The 23,357-nt window shown below is 36.7% G+C and overlaps 1 pseudogene; it reads right to left on the bottom strand.

Annotated features, from left to right (window-relative positions):
• Nucleotides 1–11,084: 11,084 nt before the first annotated feature.
• LOC116887872 lies at nucleotides 11,085–19,577 on the bottom strand (annotated as a pseudogene).
• Nucleotides 19,578–23,357: the final 3,780 nt, after the last annotated feature.

The following is a 23,357-nucleotide window of genomic DNA, read 5'->3' as shown; positions in this document are numbered from 1 at the left end:
GAAGCAACAATCACTATTCCATAATATCTCTCAACAGCAATTGACTCAAGTCCTCCATAAAAAGACACAGATTAACAGACTGGATACGTAAAGAAGATCCAGCATTTTGCTGCATACAGGAAATACACCTCAGAGACAAAGACAAACACTACCTCAGAGTGAAAGGCCGGAAAACAACTTGCCAAGCAAATGGTCAGAAGAAGCAAGCTGGAGTATGCATTCTAATACCAAATAAAATCAATTTTCAACTAAAAGTCATCAAAAAAGATAAAGAAGGACACTTTATATTTATCAAAAGAAATATCCACCAAGATGAACTCTCAATCCTAAATATAATGCTCCAAATAAAGGGCACCTACGTTCATAAACGAAACCTTACAAAAGCACAAAGCACCCATTGCACCTCACACAATAATGGTAGGATATTTCAACAGCCCACTGTCATCAATGGACAGATCATAGAAACAGAAATTAAACAGAAACATAGACAGACTAACGGAAATCATGAACCAAATAGAGTTAAGAAATATTTATAGAACATTCTATCCTAAAGCAAAAGGATATACCTTCTTCTCACCACCTCATGGTACCTCTTCCAAAATTGACCATATAATCAGTCACAGAATAGGCCTCAATAGATACAGAAAGATAGAAATAATCCCATACATCCTATCAGATCACCACGGACTAAGGCTGGTCTTCAATAACAACAATAAGGAAAGAACGTCCACATATACATGGAAGTTGAACAATGCTCTACTCAATGATAACTTGGTCAAGGAAGAAATAAAGACAGGAATTAAAGACTTCTTAGAATTTAATGAAAATGAAGGTACAACATACCCAAACTTATGGGACACAATGAAAGCTGTGCTCAGAGGAAAACTCATAGCTCTGAGTGCCTGCAGAAAGAAACAGGAGAGAGCATATATCAGCAGCTTGACAGCACAATTAAAAGCTCTAGAACAAAAAGAAGCAAATACACCAAAGAGGAATAGAAAGCAGGAAATAATGAAACTCAGGGCTGAAAGCAACCAAAGAGAAACAAAAAGGATTATACAAAGAATCAACAGAACCAAAAGAAGGTTCGTAGGGAAAATCAACAAGATTGCTAAACCCTTAGCCTGACTAACCAGAGGACACAGAGAGCATATCCAAATTGACAAAATCAGAAATTAAAAAGAAGACAGAACAACATAATCTGAGGAAATTAAAAAAAAAATCATCAGATCTACAAAAGCCTATATTCAACAAAACTTGAAAATATGGAGGAAATGGACAATTTTCTAGACAAATACCAGGTACCAAAGTTAAATCAGGAACAGATAAACCATCTAAACCACCCCATTACTTTTAACGAAATAGAAGCACAGTTATTAAAAGTATCCGAACCAGAAAGAGCCCAGGACCAGATGGGTTCAGTGCAGAATTCTATCAGACCTTCATAGAAGACCTCATAACAATACTTTCCAAAGTAATTCACAAAAATAGAAACATATGTAGCACTACCAAATTCCTTCTATGAAGCCACAATTACTCTTATACCAAAACCACACAAAGACCCAACAAAGAAAGAGAACTTCAGACTATTTTCCCTTATGAATATCCACACAAAAATACTCAATAAAATTCTTGCAAGTCGAATCCAAGAACACACCAAATCTATCATCCATCATGATCCAGTAGGCTTCATCCCAGGTATGCAGGGTTGTTTCAATATATGGAAAACCATCAATATAATTCCCTACATAACCAAACTCAAAGATAAAACCACATGATCATTTCATTAGATGCTAAGAAAGCATATGACAAAACTCAACACCCCTTCATGATAAAAGTCCTGGAAAGAACAGGAATTCAAGACCCACATCTAAACATAGTAAAAGCGATATACAGCAAACCAGTAGCTAACATTAAACTAAATGGAGAAAAACTTGAAGCAATCCCACTAAAATCAGGGACTAGACAAGGCTGCCCACTCTCTCCTTACTTATTCAATATAGTTCTCAAAGTCCTAGCCAGAGCAATCAGGCAATGAAAGGAGGTCAAAGAGATATAAACTGGAAAGGAAGAAGTGAAAATATCACTATTTGCAGATATGATAGTATACTTAAGTGACCCCAAAAGTGCCTCCAGAGAACTACTAAGCCTGATAAACAACTTCAGCAAACTGGCTGGGTATAAAATTAACTCAAATAAATCAGTAGCTTTCCTCTACTCAAAGCATAAACATGCTAAGCAAAATTAGGGAAACAACAGCCTTCATAATAGTCCCAAATAGTATAAAATACCTGGGTGTGACTTTAACCAAGCAAGTGAAAGATCTGTATGACAAGAACTTCAAGTCCCTGAAGAAAGAAATTAAAGATGAACTCAGAAGATGGAGAGAACTTCCATGCTCATGGATTAGCAGGACTAATATAGTAAAAATGGCCATTTTGCCAAAAGCAATCTACAGATTCAATGCAATCCCCATCAAAATACCAATTCAATTCTTCATAGAGTTAGGAAGAACAATTTGCAAATTCACTTAGAATAACAAAAAAACCCCAAGATGGTTAAAAATATCCTCAACAATAAAAGAACTTCTGGGGCAATCCCCATTCCTGACCTCAAGCAGTATTACAGAGCAATAGTGATAAAAACTGTATGGTATTGGTACAGAGAAGATAGAGCAGTGGAACAGAATTGAAGACCCAGAAATGAACCCACATAACTATGGTCACTTGATCTTTGACAAAGGAGCTAAAAACATCCAATGGAAGAAAGATAGCATTTTCAGCAAATGTGCTGTTTCAACTGGAGGTCAGAATGTAGAAGAATCAATCCATTCTTATCAACCTGTACAAAGCTTAAGTCCAAGTGAATCAAGAACTTCCACATCAAACCAGATACAGTCAATCTAATAGAAAAAAAAAAGTGGGAAAGATTGTCGAAGATGGGCAATGGGGAAAATTTCCTGAACAAAACACCAATGGTTTATGCTCTAAGCTCTAGAGTCGACAAATGGGACCTCATAAAACTGCAAAGCTTCTGTAAGGCAAAGGACAATGTCATTAGGACAAAATGGCAGCTAACAGATTGGGAAAAGATCTTTACCAAACCTACAACTGATAGAGGGCTGATATCCAAAATATATAAAGAACTCAAGAAGTTAGACTCCAGAGAGCCAAATAACCCTATTAAAAATGGGGTACAGAGCTAAACAAAGAATTCACAGCTGAGAAATATAGAATGGCTGAGATACACCTTAAGAAATGTTCAACATTCTTAGTCATCAGGGAAATGCAAATCAAAACAACGTTGAGACTCCACCTCACACCAGTCAGAATAGCTAAGATCAAAAACTTAGGCGATCGAAGATGCTGGCAAGGATGTGGAGAAAGAGGAACACTCCTCCATTTTTGGTGGGATGGCAAACTGGTACAACCTCTCTGGAAATCAGTCTGGTGGTTCCTGAGAAAATTGGACATTGTACTACCAGAGGACCCAGCTATACCACCCTTGGGCATATACCCAAAAGATGCTCCAACATACCACAAAGACACATGCTCCACTATGTTCATAGCAGCCTTATTTATAATAGCCAGAAGCTGGAAAGAACCCAGATGCCCTTCAACAGAGGTATGGATACAGAAAATGGGGCACATCTACACAATGGAATACTACTCAGCTATCAAAAACAATGACTTTATGAAATTCATAGGCAAATGGATGGAACTGGAAAATATCATCCTGAGTCAGGTAACCCAATCACAGAAAAACACACATGGTATGCACTCATTGATAAGTGCTATTAGCCCAAATGCTCGAATTACCCAAGATGCAATGCACAGACCACATGAAATTCAAGAAGGTTGACCAAAATTTGGACACTTCACTCCTTCTTTAAAAGGGGAATAAAAATATCCATAGGAGGGCATGGGGGGTAAAGTTTAGAACATAACGCCCATTCAGAGCCTGCCCCACATGTGACCCCTATATATATTAACAGTCACCAAAACCAGGTAAGATGGATGAAGCTAAGAAGTACATATTGACAGGAACCAGATATAGATCTCTCCTGAAAGACAAAGCCAGAACATTTCAAATACAGGGGCAAATACTAGCAGCAAACCACTTAATTGAGAACAGGACCCCCTTTGGAGGAATTAGAAAAAGGACTGAAAGAGCTGAAGGGGTTTGCAACCCATAAGAACAACAACGCCAACCAACTAGAGCTTCCAGGGACTAAACCACTACCCAAAGACTATACATGGACTGACCCTGGACTCTAACTGCATATTTAGCAGTGAATAGCCTTGTTGGAGCACCAGTAGAAGGGGAAGCAGGTCCTTCCAAGGTTGAACCCCCTACGTAATGGATTGGGGGGGCAGTAATGAGGGGATGGATGGGGAAGAGAACACCAGTATAGAAGGGGAGGGGAGCGGTTAGGGGGCTGATGAACAGGAAACCGGGAAAGGGAATAACATTTTAAATGTAAATAAGAAATACCCAACTTAATAAAAATGGGGGAGGGGAGTATGTAAGAAAAACAAAACAGAAGGGGATTAAGTAATATAGCCTTTGTTCTATCTCTACTGGAACTTTGTAGCTACAATTCCCAGACTTCTACTTGAAGTATCATAAAGAGAAAGAGTCACTTTGAATAGTGATTTCAGTCTTCATTTCTAAGTTCTTCTGAAAAGTTCTCTAAGAAAATTCTTCTCTAAAAGATTCTTTCTAAAAGGTTCTATAAAATGTTCTCCAAGAAAAAAAGGAGAATAAATAAAAGATTAATTGCTTAGGCCTTTTCCCTCTTGTCCAGATGCCTGACTCTTGTCAGGCTGGGAAGGGGAGAGGGGAAGTTTGGAGAAATAATCTTCTATTGATCTAGGAGAGTCACATTCACAGAAGGAAAACTTTTACACAAGCAAATATGAATAAACTTACATAAATTCATATACAAATTCATGTTACATATTCATACATTTCCATTCAAACCTACTCAACCAAACTATACACTTATCTCATAATTACATACTTACAAACACACATCCATACTTACATATGTATATGGAGAAAAAGACCAAGTGCCTGTGCACAATTGCTCACTCATTCTGGGTGAAAATTGATCTCTGATTTTTATTACCTAGAAAAAGAAAAAGGCTTCTACACTTTTGATAAATGAATTAAACCCAAGTCTATAGGAAGAAACTTTTGTCCTCTTTAGTAAGACTAAGTCTACCTTGCTATTAAGAAAAGACCTGTTCTTTCCCATGATAAAAGGAAGCCTGCCTGTTCTTTCACTCTCTCTGCAGCTTCTTTTTTTTCTCTTCCCCTCTGCATTTGGCATACTGCTCTCTTAATTTTTTTAAGTTGCCTTATAATTTCTAACTTATTATATTCTTCATTATCCTTCTAATCTTGCTCTCTCCTGCTCTGGTATAACAATGCCCTTGTTCCGAATGCCTTGCTCCACCTTTACTTCTAATGCTTTTACTCCCAGGGCTAATCACTCCCACTTACCATTCAATGTAATGCGTCCTAGTCCTTTGTAATGTTTCTAGAATAAATCCCACATTTTTTCCAAGCATCCCTTTTTCTTAACAAAAGTTCACTAGAAGTTCAAACATAAATTCAAATCATAAATTGAATGAGAACTATACAGCCAAGAATGACTATATACATACCCATTAAGAGTAATTGTCTGGTTAAATATTCATTATCTATCACTAGCTCTATAAGTACATGGAGAGTTAAAGACCATAACTAAGTGGTCGTTGAAGTTTTGCAGAAATATACCCAGTCAACATTTTATCTTTAGTCCTTGCACATATAATAAGCCATTAGTTCCCTTTTTAGGACCTTTGGTTAATTGTTTTACAACCTCTTGGAATGTGTTCTAAATTGGAGATGCCTGCTAGCTATCCCAGACACAATTAACTGATGACAATCTGAAGACTGGCAGAGTTTCGATGCAGTTTTGACATCAGAAAGAAATTTCTAGCCACCCTGTTATAAAAGATTTTATAATTACTAATATAATTTTATGAATTCTTATAGAATCTTCATTAATAATTAAGAAATCATCTATTTGTCTATATAGCATCACTACAAGATAGTACTTCTTCATTGTTCTGCTGAGATCTACTCAAAAGGGTAGGCTAACCTAGTGATTGTTATATATATTTAATAATAACAGGAAAAGCAGGTTAATAGCAGGTAGCTTTCCCAAAATGAAATCTTCTCTACCTTCTCTAGAGAAGCAATTTCATCCTTAACTTTAACAGCCCATGGTGGAACCATGTCAGGAAGATCACCTGCTAGGTTTTAGCTGCTTCTTAATGGCTCCTGGCATAGTTCAATTTCTTTTGTCTTTTCCCCCCTTCCCCAATTAACTACAAACTGAATTCTATAATTTATATAGAAATACACAATTTCAGTTTTTAAAACATTCTCCTCCCAGATGAGTGACATTCAAAAAACTTTATGCAATGTTGGTAGAGAACCTAAATAATCCTGTGTACCCAGTGTCTCTACGATGAGTTAGCACTGAAGTTTCAATTCCCTTGGTTGCATTTGGAGAAGCTGGGACAAGTTACCCTGTAATTCTGGGAGTTTGACGTTTTGTCCATACTTTCTAAGGTTCTTCAGGTTATTGTGTAAAGCATCTTGTTCATTCTGCACATCATCTGGCAACTGTACCTCCAAGTCATTTCTCTGAGTTCCAGCTTACTGTACTTTCCAAGTCAAAGAGTCACTCAGTGCTTGACGTTTTCTGCTTTTACCCATTTCTTGTTTTAAACTTTCTATTTTCTCTTCTTCCTTTGCTTTCAATCTCTGCTATAGCTCCATTTTGTGCCTGTGTGCAGTTTGGTCAGCTACTGATACAGACTCTATGACTTGCATAGACTTGTTTTCATTGTTTCCCACTGGCAGTGGACTCTGATAGGACCAGAGGTATTTCCTTTTGGGATTTGCATTTCAGCTTCCCAGGGTTTCCCTATTGCTGAACTATGTTAAAAAAAAAAAAAAAAGCACTGTGCCTCCAGCCTCCTGCTGCTTACATGAAAATAACTCTGCTCATTGTCCTGAGAGAAGGAATGGATACTTCTTTATGTTTTGATAAAAAAAATTTACAAGACACATCTAAAACAAACATGTTCAGATATTCCCTAGTTACACAGGAATTATTTTATGAAAAAGCCATGTAACCCTCCCTTTGCATATCAATTTTTTGAAGAAATGAACTTCATAAAACCTCAAATGTTTCCAAGAAGTCTTGTGTAAGAGGAGCCAGTTGGAGAGAATAATTTGCTTCAATATTAGTTGAAGAAATTTCACACAATTATGAGTGTTTGTGAATTCACCTTGCAGAATAGAAAACATAAGAGGCAATGATGGAATACAAACTTTGCTATTTTGTTCTGCATTCTTCTTGCCTCTTTTGGAATCTAAGAATTATGTCAGCATCTCATAGATGGATTTGAGGTTGACTAGATCACTTTTATCAATGTGATCACATTGAACATTTTTTCCTACTTTATACTTCTAGCCTTGTTAAGTAGCAGATAGGGGAACAATGACAGAGAACCCTGACTGTACATGCTAAAAGTCTGGTAACAATTTTAGCAGTCTTGGGACATTGTTATTCTTTATCAACAAATTTAAGCTAAGTCATTTGTTACATATTTAAGTCCTATTTGTAGGGTTCTGGATCTCAAATCTGCTCTGCCACAGAGCATGGATAAGGGAAGTTTGACCGCACTTACGCGACGATATTGCCAGATAGGTGTTGGGCCATAGGGAATCCCCGGGACACCGCTCTGGAGGTGAAAAAGTCCAGTCTGAAGTGCAGGACAGCCAGAGCTGGCTTGGGAGTCCCTGGGCCTGCAAAGAGGTTGGAACCATGGAGTTCCCAAACACGTGGACACTCAGGAGCCCCTGGAAGTCAAGGAAGAGCTGAAAAGGAATCTGGGCCCCACAGGCCGAATCTAACCTGAGGCCTGGGTGGAAAGTGGGGAGTTCCTGCTGGTCCTGAGGGGAGAGTCCTTGGCTTGATGAGCAGCGGTTAAGCTTGGTGGTGGTCATGGTAAGGAGTATAGAGAGGCCTTCTATGGGAGATTAGACTGTGGCTCTGTAGACAAAGGTCATCTTTGTGGCTCCCCACAGAGGATCTAGATGAAATAGAAAACAGACAGCCCATGGTTCTGAATTGTTTATTGTCCTGGTGGAAAGTGGATGTGTAAAACCACACTCTACTTCTTAGAGTGTGCCTAAGATTAAATACTTTTTGTAGGGAAGAATGTCTTGGAAGGAAATTTTATTGGCTAAGCCCTCAAAGCCTCTAGGTATCTCATTAGAATGGCTCTGTCTTGAGCCTACATGACCAAAGGTCATGTCCTTTTCCTCATCTGAATGTGGAAGGGCTTTGAGTGTATCCCTTATGTGACTAAAGGCCACAAATCTAGGGGGATGGGGCTGTGGCTAGTGACAAGGGGCTGGTAACTGGGAGCAGGTAAAGCTCTTAACAGCCCTTCAGGGTCTCCTGGGCTTCTAGCCCAATACCAGGACCATCCAATGGTCCATTGCCCCACATCACTATTCTAAGCAGAACTCAGAGAATGCCCATTGTTTAAAAAAGTATTGACTTCCCATTTGGGCATCAAAGGTATCAAAGACAGAATAAAGTCTACTATCTCCACTTCCATGCCTTATCTGTCTTCTCTTCCTTTTGGGACATTTTCTTACCTCTGTATGTAAGGTTAAGTACCTAAGTACTATCTATAGTTGCTTCCCTCAGGGTTTCTTTGGCTATCAGAGATCTGAAGCATCCATGCTGTGGTCTTAATACTATATCTTTCCCTAACAAAGCTACATTTTGGACCTGAAGACACTGCTCACAATGCACTTAAGCTTCCCACATCAATCATTATTTGAGGAAATGCCCACAGGCTTCCCTTTGGCTAAGTCTAAAAGAGTCATTTCCTTTGTTCAGTTTTCATCTTACTAAATGATTCAACTAGGCATTCCCCTTCCCTGGAGCCTCAAGTCTCTTGAGGATTAGGTGCAGCTTCTCTCACTGAGGCTAGACAAGGTAGTCCTCTAGTATATATGTGCCAGAGGCATGGGACCAGCCTGTGCATGTTGCCTGGTTGGTGCCTTGGTCTCTGGGAGTTCCCAGGGGTTCAGGTTAGTTGACATTAATGGTCTTCCTATTGGGTTGCTCTCCCCTTCAGCTCCTTCAATCCTTCTAATTCAACCATAGGGGTTCCCAACTTCAGACCAATGGTTGGATGTAAGCATCGGCATCTGTCTCAGTAAACTGCTGGTATGGCCTCTCAGAAGACAGCCATGCCAGTCTCCTGTTGGTTACCAGTATCAGGAATACTGTCAGGCATTGGTTCCCTTCTATGAGATGGATCCCAAGTTTGACCCATCTGTGCAATGCCTTTCCTTCTGTCTGTTCTCCACTTTTGTCTCTGCAGTTCTTTTAAACAGGAACAATTCTGGGTAAGAAATTTTTACTATGGATTGGTAACCCCTTCCCTCTACTTAAGGCCCTGTCTATCTATTGGAAGTGAGGTCTTTCAGTTTTCCTCTTCCCACTGTTGGGCCTTTTGAGTCCTGAGAGGGACATTCTAGGAGGTCACCCTGCCTCCCACCCCAAAGGCTGCATATTTCAATTCATTCTTCTGGCCCTCTGATTTTCTCTCCTGTTTCCCCCACACACATATTTTCCTTCTCCCCTTCCCTCCCTAACATCCAGGCCCCTCCCTCCCTTTACCTCCCATGATTGTATTATTCCCTTTCTAAGTGGGATTTAAGCATTAACTAATAATAATGCTGAATATAATATTTCAAGGATTTGAAGCTGAATGAATAATTTTTTATTGTGGCTCAACTATACAGCAAAGTATTATTTCCTTGAAATCAAAATTCATGTAACCCTGTCTGGCCACAACCTCAATACATTGCCAAAAAAGACCTCAAATTCCTGGTCTTCCTGTAACTATCTCTCAAGTACAGAGTATTACAGGCATGTACCATCAATTCTGTGTTAACACAGTACATTCTAGTGAATGACTTTGACATAAATTATTTCTAGGCAAATATTTGATTAAGGAGGAACCACACGAATCACTATTTCAGATGATAAAATTTTTACTAATAAAGAAAATAGGCCTAAAATGTATATGTAACAGATTAGAAGTTATCATTTACTGTGAATATATTACTATTTCAGTAAGCTCAATTTTTTTGACATTTTTTTCTTTATTGGATATCTTTTTATTTATACTTCAAATGTTATTCCCTTTCCTGAGGTTCAGTTTCTTAACTAAAGATTTGGCAACCTGAGAAAATGCTTTTTTGTTCAATCAAAAAGCAACAACTTATGTGGAAAGAGCCCTGCTATCTCAAATAAAGCAGAGTTACCTGAAATCTACAACTATTAGTACTTTCTATCTTCCTTGACTGATTCATAACAAATAAATAAAATGTAATTTTGTTTATGTAAGCTTTGAAGATGTTCTAGTGTTTTTGGAATAGGCAACACATTCAATGAGAGACATTTGTTCCATATTTAGTCGTTATGATTCCTTACACTAAATTCCCAAAATTAACCCAGAGGTCTTTTCTAGAATTCAAGTTTCCAAATATCTTGCTACAGGTTCAGATTCTTAAGGGTGGGGAAGATCCCTACCATCATTTTAGTAAAAATTCAAGAATTTTATTTTATATTCATAATTTAAAATGCCTCAATTACAGCTATCAAAAGTATCAAATTGACCTTAATCAACAGCTCCCACAAGAAGGGATACTAAATAATATTGCAATTATTTAATATTTTATTGATTAGAAAATCTATGATTAAGATCACAGTTGATGTAATGTAAGACAAAAAACAAGAAAATAAGTATTCACATCATCATCATCAAATCATTGAAAATAAAATCATTCAATTCCAGGTTCACATTGGAAATATTCTTCAGTCTTCTCTATTCCACATAATGAATCATATGAGACTTCATTTGTAGACTAAGAATTTAAGGCCCTGGTTGAGAACATTCCATTTGATTGGATGATCCACCATGAAACCATTATGTTGACTGACAAATACCATGATATACATATTCAAGATCTTTCTCCCTGCAAACAAAAAAGTTAGAAGAAAAAATAAATATTGGAACTACCATTTTAATTTTATTGAGAATTATGTAATTACTTTTTAATGAAAAATCAATAATATGATTTGGTGTGGGGGTCTCTGGCCCTTCTGTATATGCAGCTGGGCCTCTCCTACTCCTGACATTGAAAGAAGTCCTTTGTCCAAAGTGGGAATAGTCAATAAATTCTATATGCTCAATCCTGACATAGACTTGTAATCTCCCTAATGCAAAGTGGAAAGAATTAAAAATTGCCTTAATTTTTCCTAGTAGAAAAATACAATTTGAAACTAACTGAACACAAATGGTTATAGATGGAAATACTTGACAGATAAAAAAAATGTGCAGTGAGTAAAAATAAAGAGAATATATTTGTGATTTTGCTCGCATTAACAACACGATATTTAAACATATCCTATTTAATAAAAAGAGGATGCTATTGTCAGTGATAGAGAAGATAAGGATTTAGAAGGAAGGTGCCATAGACTGCTCTGGACTTGATGGCTTAGGTCTATCAACAAGTTGAACAGAAAAGGTAGATTAGCTACAGAAGTCCCTCCTTAGCTTTAAAGCCAATTGTAATAAATTTAAAAATTATTTACTTAAGTCTCTTGCTCAAGAGTGGGAATTAGCATTGAGCACCTATCTTAGCTATCTTCATGTGTCAACTTTCCTCAGCCGGAAATCACCTGATAGAGAAGTATCGATTTTTAAATGCACAAATCAGATGGATCTATGAACCTGTCTGGCGGGAAATGTTTTGATTGTTATAGGATGTAGGAGTCTGAAGCCCATTGTAGGTGGCATGATTCCCTGGGAAATTGAGCCTAGGATCTGTTACCCTAACATGAATCTGTGAATGACCCAGCAAGCTAGTTTTCTCTCTCGTTTCTGCTTCAAGGTCCTGCTTGATTTCCTGACTTGATTTCTCTCAATGATAGACTGTAACCTATTAACTAAAGTGGATCCTTCCTTTCTCTTAGTTATTTTTTTATGACGATATTTGCCAGAGCAAAAGATGAAACTAGAATAGCTTCAATGCTTGAACTTAAAGTATTACATTAGGTTAGTCTATTGGTTTCATCTCATAAAGATCAAGTAAAATTAATTGCTCAATACTGTGAAAGAGGATTCAGTAGAATGATGTTAATAAGTCAATGCAAAAACTACTCAACTCCAGAAGAACTATAAAGAAATTTACAAGTGGATGCTTGCGTTTTCTTTAGTGAAAGTGGTTATATTTTGGGTATGCTATATTTGTGTTATCAGAAATGGAATTTTTTCATCAATTCCTGACAGTTTTCTCACTAATTTGAGAGAGTTAATACTAAATCATGTGTACTTACAGCACCATTTTGCAAAACTAACAGTCATTTGCATATGTAATTCTATCATTTGCACAAACTGGGTCCAGGGTTCTGGGGCATTCAAGATTTTTAAACATAATGCAATTTGGCTGTGAAACATAAAAACAACATGAAACATATCAGATAATGATCTTTGAGAAAAATTCTACTTGATAAAATGATACAATATTAAGTATTGAAAATATATATTGACTTACTACAATTCTACTTAAACATGCTATATTATGGTTATATATCTATAAGTCTGATATCCTGAGACAATGTAAATAAGTGTCTGTCTAACCAATTTCATAGTTTTTGAGATCCCATTTGTCGATTCTTGATCTTAGAGCTGGTAGTTTTAAGCCATTGGTGTGATTTGTTCTTCAATTTTTTCCACCTATGTGTTCCAGACACTCAGATAAAATGGACTCCTAAAAATACTTTGAACCAGCACCAGAAAATGCTATTTTTTCCATTGGATGGATTTTGGCTCCTTTGTCAAAAATCTGCCCATAGTGATTCATTTGTTCCATTGGTCTATTTTCAGTTTTTATCCTTCTTAGTTCAGGGATAGTGATTTACTTTTTATTGTTGATGACACACATGGGTGCTTTGCATATTTTTACATATATATGTATACAGAGATAAAATTTATTATTGACAATTTTTTAGACACAGACAATATTGTGAAATTCAGATGAATTTGGCTTTTAAATTTTTATAAGTATTAATTTTGGATTTTGTGAGAATGAAGGTTCTTAACTTTTATACAATATTTCAGTGTCCTACTTAATCAAAATTGATGTTTAAACTAACTAGAAATGGATGTTTATTGCTTTCAGTCTTCTTTTCCAGAATGAATCATACTATTTTAAACATTTTAAAACACAAAATATAACTACGCACAATATGGACTTTGTTCATTAATTTATGAATAATCAAATGTTTGACCTTGTCTATAACATTGAATAGTTTTACATTGTTTTCAAGACTATAATCCAACCTTTTCTATAACAATTAAACAAATATTTTTGGTTGTTTTAATTGTTGCAGCATTGTCTTATACATTATGTTTGGTGACATTTCAAAAGCCATGAGTTTACTTTTTACATTTTCATTTACCTTTGATTTAATATTGTGTGGACTTGACATGACAATCTCTGGAAACTCTGGATGGGGAAAAGAAAAAAAATCAGGAAAAGATAGAGAAGTGTGATGATTTGGCTAAAAAGCCTGAGGACCTAAGTTCAGTGTCCCAATTCCCTCAAAGTGGAAAGAGAGAACCAACTCCCAAAAGTAGTTCTCTGACTTCACCATATACACTTTGGTATATGTGCACACATGCACACCTGCAAATTATATAAATAAACAACATAAAAATGTTTAAAGAGAAAATCAATAGACTATGGGAGAAAATATCCATAACACTTAGAAGTAAACTATGCCAATTTTTACTTTTGTTATATTGGAGGCAAGGAGGTGTTTGTCACAGTGCTAAAATAATAGATTCATAGAGAGACTTCAAGTATGGAAAGTGCAATTATTGATTATTTATTATATCTGAACACCATAAACTTCTTTTCCTTTATATATCTGCTTGCTGGTACCTGAATGAACTTGCATTGGCTTGGCAGATATGTGAATATACAGTTAAAGAATATGAAAATAATCTGGACAAATTCCAAGAAACATTTATTAATTAATGACAGATTGAATTCAGAGTGCAAAAAGAGAAGTCTATAAAGACATCACTGAAAAAATAGACTTTAAACTAATATTTGTTTACATAGATTTTATTAAAGTTCACTTCTGATTAAGGGAAGTACTCATCAAGATAAAAACAAATCTCAGAAGTACACTAAATTGTAATTATTTTGTATACTTTGATTATAACTGATGAATCTAGAAATCAAGAACAAAGAAGCTACACACTAAAGAGAGGAGGCCTCCCTCTTGAGAAAGTACTTGTGACTCAAGAGGTCTGTTCTCTAGGGAAGGGAGGCTTGAATTTGAACAAGTAAGAGATCATAAAAGTCAAATAAGGAGAAGTGCAGACAATCCTGACAGCACAGATGAAACCACCTCTTCTGCTCACATTCTTGGTCAAAGAGGAACCAGCCTGGAGTCCTCTGGACATAGGAACTGAAGATCAGGACAGGATCCTTCCACTTTCTGCCTGTGCCTGGAGCTGACCTTATGACACACTTCAATGTACCCAGATCCTGCCAGGATCCTGAAAGCCATTCTCTAGGAGTGCTGATACATGGGTTTACAGGATGGTCCAGACACTTTCAGAGACAATAAGACCAGTTAACACCAGAGATAAGCAGATGGTGGGAGTCAAGGGCAAGAACCTAAGCAATAGAAACCAAGGCCACTAGGCATCATCAGAACCCAGTTCTCCCACCACAGCAAGCACTGAACAGCCCAAGACACCAAAAAAGCAAGATTAGGATTTAAAATCACAACTCATGATAATGTTACAGGACTTTAAGAAGGCCATAATTAACACACTTAAAGAAATACAGGAAAACACGAGTAAACAGGTAGAAGTCCTAAATGAGGAAATACAAAAATCAATAATAGAATTACAGGAAAACACAACCCAACGGGTGAAGGAATTGAACAAAAGCATCCAGGATCTAAAAATGGAAATATAAACAATAAAGAAATCACAAAGGGAGACAATCCTGGAGATAGAAAACCTAGGAAACAGATCAGGAGTCACAAACACAAGCATTACCAACAGAGTACAAGAGATAGAAGAGAGGATCTCAAGGGCAGAAGATACCATAAAAAAAAAACATCCATACAACTGTCAAAGAAAATGCAAAATGCAAAAGGCTCGTAACCCAAAATATCCAGGAAATCCAGGACACAATGAGAAGATCAAACCTAAGGATAATAGCTATAGAAAAGAGCAAAGATCAAAAAGATAAAGCACCAATAAATATCTTCAAAAACTATAGAAGAAAACTTCCCTAGCCTATATGAAGAGATGCTCATAATCATACAAGAAGTCTACAGAATTCCAAATAGATTGGATGAGAAAAGAAATTCCTCCCCTCACATAATAGTCAAAACACCAAACGCAAAAACAAAGAAAGAATATTAAAAGCAGTAAGAAAAAAGGTCAAATAACATATAAAGGCAGACCTATAAGAATTACACCAGACTTCTCACCAAAGACTATGAAAGCCAAAAGATCCTGGGCAGATGTCATTCAGACCCTAAGAAAACACAATGCCAGCCTAGGCTACTATATCCAACAAAACTCTCAATTAACATAGATAGAGAAACCAAATTTACACAATATTTTCCATAAATTCAGCCCTACACAGGATAACAAATGGAAAACTCCAACACAAGAAGGAAAACTACACCCTGGAAAAAGCAAGAAAGTAATTTTAATGCAATAAACTGAAAAGATGAGTGCCACAAAACATAATTCCACCTGTAACAACAAAAATAACAGGAAAAAACAATCATTGCTCCCTAATATCATCAAAATCAATGGACTCAATTCCCCACTAAAAAGACATAGACTAACAGATTAGATACATAAAGAGGACCCAGCATTTTTCTGCATACATGAAACACACCTCAGTGACAAAAACAGAAACTACCTCAGAGGGAAAAGTCTGGAAAACAATTTTCCAAGCAAATAGTCTCAAGAAACAAGCTGGAGTAGCCATTCTAATATCAATTAAAATCGACTTTGAACCAAAAGTTATCAAAAAAAGATAAGGAAGGACACTTCATATTCATCACAGGAAAAATCCACCAAGATGAACTCTCAATCTGAAATATCTATGCTCCAAATGCAAGAGCACCTACATTCATAAAAGAAACCATACAAAAGGACAAAGCACACGTTGTACCACACAATAATATTGGATGAGACTTCACACCCCACTCTCATCAATGGACAGATCATGGAAAAACAAAACTAAACAGAGACACAGAGAAACTAACAAAAGTTATGAACCAAATGGATTTAACAGATATTCATAGAACATTTCAACCTAAAACAAAAAAAATATACCTTCTTCTCAGCAACTCATGGTATCTTCTAAAAAACTGACCATATAATCAGTCACAAAACAGGCCTCAACAAATACAAGAGGATTGAAATAATTCCATGCATCCCTATTAGATCACCAGGAACTAAGGCTGGTCTTCAATAACAACAGAAAACCCATATACATATGGAAGCTGAACAATAATCTACTCAATGATAACTTAGTCAAGGAAGAAAGAAAGAAATTAAAGACTTTTTAGAATTTAATGAAATTTAAATAACATACCCACACTTATGGGACACAATGAAAGCAGTCCTAAGATGAAAACTCAGCACTGAGTGTCTCCAAAAAGAAACTGGAGAGAGCATACACTAGCAGCTTGACAGGACACCTGAAAGCTCTAGAATAAAAGGAAGCAAATGCATCCAAAAGGAGTACATGGCAGGATATAATCAAACTCAGGGCTGAAATCAATGAAGCAGAAATAAAAAGAACTATACAAAGAATAAATAGAACCAGGTAATGGTTCTTTGAGAAAATGAACAAGATTGATAAACCCTTAGCCAGACTAAGCATGAGGGCACAGAATTACCCTAGATGCCTAGAACAAATGAAACTCAAGACGGATGATCAAAATGTGAATGCTTCACTCCTTCTTTAAAAGGGGAACAAGAATACCCTTGGCAGGGAAGAGAGAGGCAAAGATTAAAACAGAGACTGAAGGAACACCCATTCAGAGCCTGCCCCACATGTGGCCCATACATATACAGCCACCCAATTAGACAAGATGGATGAAGCAAAGAAGTGCAGACCGACATGAGCCGGATGTAGACCGATCCTGAGAGACACAGCCAGAATACAGCAAATACAGAGGCGAATGCCAGCAGCAAACCACTGAACTGAGGACGGGAACCCCGTTGAAGGAATCAGAGAAAGAACTGGAAGAGCTTGAAGGGGCTCGAGACCCCATATGTACAACAATGCCAACCAACCAGAGCTTCCAGGGACTAAGCCACTACCTAAAGACTATACATGGACTGACCCTGGACTCTGACCTCATAGGTAGCAATGAATATCCTAGTAAGAGCACCAGTGGAAGGGGGGAAGCCCTGGGTCCTGCTAAGACTGAACCCCAGTGAACTAGACTGTCGGGGAGGGCGGCAATGGGGGAGGGTGGGGAGGGGAACACCTATAAGGAAGGGGGGAGGGAAGGGGATGTTTGCCCAGAAACCGGGAAAGGGAATAACACTCGAAATGTACATAAGAAATACTCAAGTTAATAATAATAATAATAATAATAAAAAGTCATTTAAAAAAAAAGAAAAAAAATTAACAAAATCAGAAAGAAAAAGGGATACATAACAAGAGAAACTGAGGAAATTAAAAAAAAATCATTAAATTCTACTACAAAAGCCTATACTCAACAAAACTGGAAAATCTGGAGCAAATGGACAATTTTCTAGACAGATACGAGATACCAAAGTTAAATCAGGATCAGATAAACCATCTAAACAGTCCCATAACTTCTAAAGAAATAGAAGCAGTCATGAAAAGTCTCCCTACCAAAAAAAAGCTCAGGACAAGATGGATTTAATGAAGAATTCTATGAGACTTTCATAGAAGACCTAATACCACTACTGTCCAAACTATTCCACAAAATAGAAACAGAAGGAGCAATACTCAATTCCTTTTATGAAGTCACAATTATGCTTATACCTAAACCACAAAAAGACCCAACAAAGAAAGAGAACTTCAGACCAATTTCCATTATGAATATTGACGCAAAAATAATCAATAAAATTTTTGCAAACTGAACCCAAGAACACATCAAAACTCTCATCCATCATGATCAAGTAGGCTTCATACCAGTGATTCAGGGATGGTTCAATATATAAAAACCCATGAATATAATCCACTATATAAACAAAGTTAAAGAAAAAAAGTCACATGACCATCTCATTAGATGCTGAGAAATCATTTGACAAAATTCAACACTGCTTCATGGTAAATGTCATGGAAAGTCAGGAATTCAAAGCCCATACCTAAAGATAGTAAAAACAATATACAACAAACCAGTAGACAACATTAAACTAAATGGGGAGAAACTTGAAGCAATCCTACTAAAATCAGGGACTAGACAAAGCTGTAAGACTAGACAAGTGATAGAAAATGTCTTTTAGAAAAATCATCTAGTTCTCACACTTAATAAAATAGATATATGCTCAATAATTAGTTTAAATTAATATCAAAAAGTAACTGGGAGTGTTTACGTATGAAAATGACGCCTTGTAATTCAATTGATTTGCCTAATTGAAAGTAATTCATGAAAATTAACACATTAATATTGTGAAGAGTATCTCAGGACTATCTAACACCTCGTAATTACTTTTTTTTCACATTCACAGTATGTATTGAAGAGAATCAGTGAGCTATCTCTTTACAAAGAACTTGACATTAGAAGATTTAATTTGAAAACTATAAAGGAGATGGGGTCATGGAACAGAAGGGCTGAAAGTTACTATTACTTATTGTTCATTACATTTAACCACTGCCTGAGCTGCAGCATGGGATGAGGAGAAAAATCTTCAATCTGTATAATAATGGAAACACTAATATCAAAATTCCATTGCATGTTTCTTTTTCATTTACTGTTTTAAGAGACTTCCTCTTACTACATTATCTCAGCTGACTTTAACTTGTAAGCTCAAACAATCCTCATGGCTCAGTCTTTTAAGTAGGTAGCATTACAGTTACAGAACCTTGTGATGTTTATACCACCCATTCCAATTCAATTCCCATCCTCAAGCTCCTTAAGAAAATGAACAGAGGCCATTCACTATATAATTTTCACGGACTTTTGTACCAAGCTTTACTTCATTTAACTTCACAAATTTAATATTTAATATTCCCAACATCCATCCATTCTTAAATCTCAATGGATACTCTAATAAATTCCTATTTCAAATCTCATAGTAACCTAAGAGAAAATTTTACTCACCAAAATAAGGAAGTACCAAAGTCAGGATAAAAAGAAATTTGATCCACATTGAAGACATTTTATCAAATCTGTGGAATAAATATTTAAAACCATTTATAACACATTTCCAGTGAAAGCCTCTTATAGATAAATGAATGGCTCTCTGCTTTTTCCCAGGGTTGCTAACAGTGCTTGACTCTTCCCTTATTCTTCTTTGAATCCTCAGAATCAACAGGACACAATCTGAGCACAGAATGACTCTTAGAGAAAGGAAATGTTCATTGCACATCCGAGGACTTATTCTCTCAACCCTTGCCTGATCCAAAAGGTATCAGATTTTTTGAGGGAAATATACATAATGGAATCTCAGATTTTTCTTTTAAAAATCATAAGTAGTTCTTTTACAAATAACAGACCTGCAAAGTCCTCATGGCAATTCTAGACTGTAGCATAACCTCAGAGTGTCTCTACCAACCTATCTGAAAACTGAAATGAAGATATCTCAGGACCTCTGTGGTTACTGTTTGTTCTGATTCTTTTACCTCCTCAGACATGATCATCCATTTCTTGAGCCTTTTTTATATCATTTTCCTTAGGAACATGGTTGGAGGTAGTACAAGTAGCCAAGCACAGATAAAACACTGGTGTTTTTTGTTCTCATGGGCTGCAATGTGCCTGCTCATGAGACATATCAACACAAATCCTGAAAACTTCTCCTGATATAGAAAAAATTTGAAGCTTATCTGTATTTCCATGGAACGATGAGAACTATGAGAAAGGAGAAGGAAATGAACAGTAAGAAACCCTGAGATACAGAACATATCCAGGCACGTAGCTTGAAAACTGCAAGAAAATGGATTTAAAAGGCTTCATTACTTGGTAATCTGCAATACCAGACACATTAGGCTTACTAGGCTACTTGGTGTTCATCATATATTTTGTTTTAGGTGCCTATAGAGTCACACAGAGTTACATACACTTAGAGTGCTGCTGTAACCACCTTAAACAGTTTTCCAAGTAGAACATTTGTACATCTGTAGCACAATTTTAGGATCAGGGGTAGACATCAACAGGAAGAGACTTCATCTAAGGGATTCTTCCTAGAGTCATGTTTTACCACCAAGGTTCTGTGTTTATTCACAGGCAAGCATGGGTTTTAGTATGTTTGAAAAACTCCCAAAAGTCTCTGTCAGGGAAAAAAAAAAACGATGGAATCCTACAGGCAACCTCGGGAGGTAGGAAGTGGGGGGATCCTCCAGAATGTACCAGAGAATCTGGTCTGGGAGGTAAGAGACTCTCTAGACTCAAAGAGGGGACCCTAGATGAAATGCCCTACAGTGGGGACAGGGTACTTGTTGACCCATCTCCAGCGGAAAGACAGAGCAACAAATGAGGGATGGGGTTGCTATCCCACAGTAAAAACTCTGACCCATAATTGTTCTGGTCTGAAAAGAACTGCAAGGGGGGGGGAGGGGATGTTTGCCCGGAAACCGGGAAAGGGAATAACACTCGAAATGTATATAAGAAATATTCAAGTTAATAAAAAAAAAAAAAAAAAGAACTGCAAGAATGGAAATGGAGAAGAACCTGAGGAAAGGAACGTTCAGCGACAAGCCCAAAGTAGGATCCCACTCAAGGGGAGGCCCCAAGGCCTGACACTATTACTGAGGTTAGGGAGTGGTCACAAAAAGGGGCCTATCATATCTGCCCTCTGAAAGACCCAACAAGCAACTGAAAGATTCAGACGCAGATATCTGTACCCAAACAATGGACAGAAACTGCTGAACCTGTGGTTGAATTAGGGAAAAACTGGAAAAACTGAGGAGGAGGGCAACCCTGTAGGAGGACTACCAGTCTCAACCAGGATCTCTGAGATCTCTCAGACACTAAACCAATAACCAGTTAGCATACCCCACCTAATATAAGGCCTCCAACATATATATAGTGGAGGACTGCCAGATCTGGGTTCAGTCAGAGAAGACGCACCTAACGTTCCCTGGAGGCCCCAGGGAGTTTAGAGGTCTGGAGGGATGGGAGGTGAGGGGGTGGGGACATCTTCATGGAGACGAGGGTGGTGTAGGTATAGGATGGGAGTCAAAGGGTCGACCGGAAAGGGGATAAAATCTGGAGTGTAAAAGAAATAAATAATTTTTTTAAAAATGGGGAAAAAAGTAGAAGCAGTATGCAAATACCAGAAAGAGAGGAAGAAACCCAGGAGATAAGTTGAAGGCACAATAGAGAAAGTCCTAAGATGCACACTCATAGTGTGATCCACATCTTATATTGTAATAGGAGACTCTTTGGCATTTGAAGTAGGAATTCAGTGGAGAGCTTTAGTTAAAACCCTAACAAACACCTTGAAAGGGCTTTAGCATTGAGCACCCCAGTTCAAATAATATCTATGATCAAATGGCTTTGATGAAATATTAAGGCTTCATCACCTACATGTTTTTAACATCAAAGGTGGAAATGATTTCTACTTCAGTTTTCTCATTAGTTTTAAATTTTAAGATATCCCATACATGCACATCACAATTATATTTTCCATTTATTCCAAACTACAATTTAAAGTAATGAAAAAACTTTTAATTTAGAAAAGGGTAAGGTTTGAGTTTAGCAATATTCTATGCAAGTGTAGTAGATGGGACATTTGGAATGAAATGACACAAATGCACCAACCTGCAATCCTTGGGAAGACCTTTACCTCACATGGAACACCACCCATCTCCATTTCATTATGTGGAGACCTGATCATACTGTGTAGTGTAAGCTGTGTAGACTCACAATCTCTTTTTCAACTTCTCAAGTTAACTGGAACTTCTTGACGGTTACTGGAACCATAATGAGTAGCTTCTGATTTTACAAATGTACTCACCAGAAGAAATCACTAAAAAAATAAGCCAGCACAAGTAATATAGGACACATTTGCAAATACACACATGTGAGTGTGTATTTCTATAAAAACATGAATAAATACATATTTACTTAATGTTAAAATTTTGAATGTTTTCAGTATGTATACTCTTTATATATGTACTGTGTTGCATATGCACAATTTATTTAAGGTATATATTAGCTGTTGAGCATACTCGACCCATAATCCGTTAAATTCCCTCTTTCTACTTCTGTTGACATCAGTTCTCTGTGTTCCACAGACAATGTAAATTCTAATTTTTAATCTTTAATCTTTTTAAATTTGATCTTAAGTTAGTGATACACTGAAACATGAAATTGTAAAAGTAACAAATGTTGTGTTTTGTTTTATATTTATCATGTAATTCATATAAATATGGAATAATTTTTTAAAACACAAAGAAATATTTATATATTTATTGAAAGGACATTTCTTGATTTCATGTGGAAAAACAAAGAAACAAAGATAACTAAAGTAATCTGGAATAAAGAAAGAGCATCTTGATGTATCACCATTCCTGATTTCAAGCTTTACTACAGAGGTGTAAAAATGAACCTGCAGGTAGTAGCATAAAGCAGACTTGTTGATCAATGAAATCAAATCAAAATTACCCAGACGTAAACTCACGCACCTACAGATATTTGAAGAAACTAAAAATACATACTGGAAGACAGGAACCATCTTCCACAATTAGTGCTGGTATAGCTGGATATCTGCATTTAAAAGAATTCCAGTAGATCCATATTTATCACCCTGAGCAAAACTCAAGATTAACTAGATCAAAAATGTAAACACAAACCAGGTACAGTGAACTTGGTGGAAGAGAAAGTTGAAGTGGTATTTATAGTCTTGAGCACCTTGTCACAAGACACAATTTCCTGAACAGAACATATTAATGCAGGACTAAAATTATGAATTTTAAAATTCATAATTAATAAACGGGAC

This window comes from Rattus rattus, chromosome X (genome assembly GCF_011064425.1).
Source record: "Rattus rattus isolate New Zealand chromosome X, Rrattus_CSIRO_v1, whole genome shotgun sequence".
NCBI lineage: Eukaryota > Metazoa > Chordata > Mammalia > Rodentia > Muridae > Rattus > Rattus rattus.
Note: the sequence above shows the minus strand (reverse complement) of the source record. Positions and strands in the feature narration are given on the sequence as shown.